The following is a 2,868-nucleotide window of genomic DNA, read 5'->3' on the forward strand; positions in this document are numbered from 1 at the left end:
GTTGTACTCGTCCTGCATACGAGAGTGTTCTACAAGTCCAATGTCGAACTTTAGAGGTGATTTGATCCACGAGACCCTTACAATAAACAGCCTTTAGTCTGGACGAGATAATTAGATCTCAATCTTTATTGTGGGTTGAGTGACCACGTGATCACAAGGTTCGTATCAATTGGTATTAGAGTTGGACTCTAAAACAAGGTCATTTCCTTCTGTTATTTTTGGTTTTTAGTCCATTTTCTTGTTCTGTGTCTGTGTCATCTAAGCAAAAAGACAAAACAAAAAAAGGGTATTTCATCTTGTTAATGTTTTTAATCATATCAGCATATTAAAAAGAAGAGAGAGAGAGGGATTAGTTGAAATTTGAAGGTTGATTCAATTTTTGTCACAGAAAGACAACTATTGGTTAACCATAAGGAAACCATCTCAAAATCAATTGAAACTTCCTATTCAATCTATTGGGGGTGAGTTCACATTATATGTCAAAGTTGAGCTTATTTGAATATCGTTTGCTTGATGTTTCAATTCGAAGTTCAATTTTGCCATAGAAAAACAACTTTTAGTGAACTAGAAGCAAATCACCTAAGAATAAAATTTAGGATTATTTTGATATAGTTTGCTTAAGGTTTTTATTCGAGGTTCAATTCTGCAGCAGAAACACTACTCTCAATGAACCATAAGCAAACCACCTTATAATCAATTGAAACTTCATGTTCTGTGTATTGGGAATGAGATCACACCATCTATGAAATTTGGGCTTATTTTGATCTTGGTTTTTGGAGGTTTAAATTGAAGGTTTAATTCTGCCACAAACTGATCATACAAATGGTTTTGGTACCTATACATAATATAACGTGATGTAAACCTTATGATCATGTAGTCATGCAACCCACAATCAAGATTAAGATCTAATTCTAGAAAGCCAAAATAGGTCTGAGAGGAGTGTGACACCATGGAAACCTACCCCAAGGCACCAATACTATTGGATTGAGTAGAATGATGCCACAAAGCCAGTTAATCTTTGATAAGTCAAATTCAGTTCGTTCAAAAACTGAAGAGTGCAAGAATCACTCTCACATGTTAAAACTAAAAAATTCAGAAGCAATTATCATCAAAACCCTAATGGACCCTTGTGTGGACTTATATGAGGTCCCCTTCAAACTTACCCAAAACCCTAAACTAAAAAGCCTATAACTTAATCCAAACAAGCCTTGGATCCTAAATGAAAACAAAGTATTAATTAAGTCTAAACAAGCCTCGGTCTGTAACTAACAAAATAAAATAAAACCCCTAATATTAAATCCATGTTCTGCCATGAGAAGAAGAGAAATGATTCAAGGTTTATTATAGAAATCCATGCAGCCCCTTAATCCTAGAAACAAAAGGAAAAGGTTGCCACCCATGTTGTTTACAAGTTGTAATAGGATTCTTTTGTTTTCTTTGCTCTTCTCATCTCATGGCCCAAATAAGGTCGTATTGGACCCCTCTTGCACATGGATAAAATTGAAGTTTGAAGGGGCAATACATGTTTTTAGACCAATTCAGCTTCATCTTCCTCAACATGGAGGCCGAATTTGAAGAGAGAGGGGGCTGTCCAACCAAAGCCTGATGCAAAGGCCAAACCACCTAAGGCCAAAAAGGATACTTATATGGATGGAAAAGGTAAATCTGAATCTCAACCTACTCGTGATAGAGATATTAAATGCTTTAAGTGTTTAGGGAAAGGGCACATTGCATCTCAATGTCCAAACCGAAGAGTTATGCTTACAAGAGACAATGGGGAGGTTGAATCTGAAAGCGAAGAGATGCCACCTTTGGTGGATTGTAGCGATAAGGAGATTGCATATCCTGTTGAGGGGGAGGCCTTAGTTATAAGGCGTGCGCTGAACATGCAAATCAAAGAAGATGATGTAGATTAGCAACGGGAAAATATGTTTCACACTCGATGTCACATCAAAAACAAGGTATGTAGCATGATAATTGATGGAGGTAGTTCTGCTAATGTTGCTAGTGATACTCTTGTTAAGAAATTGAATCTGAGTTGTATTAAGCATCCTAGGTCTTATAGATTGCAATGGTTGAATGAATGTGGTGAAGTAAGGGTTGCTAAGCAGGTTTGGATTGCGTTTGCTATTGGAAAGTATTCCGATGAGATTTTATGTGATGCAGTCCCAATGCATACTAGTCACTTACTTTTAGGGCGTCCATGACAGTTTGATCGGAAAGCGATTCATGATGGCTTTAGAAATAGGTTCCCTATTGTAAAGGATGGTAAAACCATCACTCTTGTACCTCTGTCTCCAAAACAAGTGTATGATGATCAACTGAAATTAAAAAAGAAATGTGAGGATGGGAAGAGTGAAAATTCTCGTGAGGACAATGGTGAGAGAAAACCATCAGATTCTGCCAAACCTAAATCATTAATTAAACCGGTTGAGAGTGGAGGTAAAAACCAAGAAGTGAAGAAAGTAAGCTTGTGTGATGATAATAGTGTGGAAAAATTAAAGAAACAACCTAATTTTTATGCAAAAGGATCTCAAATCAGATCTGCATTTTTTACTAATAAGCCAATGATCTTACTTGTGTATAAGGAGGCTTATTTTAACACTAACAATCTTGATTCTGCTATTCCTAGTGTGGCTGTTTCTTTGATGCAGGAGTTTGATGATGTATTCCCTGAAGACATCCCTAATGGATTACCACCATTAAGGGGGATTGAACATCAAATTGATCTTGTGCCCGGAGCTTCAATTCCTAACCGTCCAGCCTATAGAAGCAACCCCGAGGAGACGAAGGAGCTTCAAAGGCAAGTAGATGAGTTGATGATGAAGGGGTACATTCGTGAGAGTATGAGTCCTTGTGCTGTGCCAG

Source organism: Populus euphratica, unplaced genomic scaffold (assembly GCF_000495115.2).
Source record: "Populus euphratica unplaced genomic scaffold, PopEup_1.0 scaffold699.1, whole genome shotgun sequence".
Lineage (NCBI taxonomy): Eukaryota > Viridiplantae > Streptophyta > Magnoliopsida > Malpighiales > Salicaceae > Populus > Populus euphratica.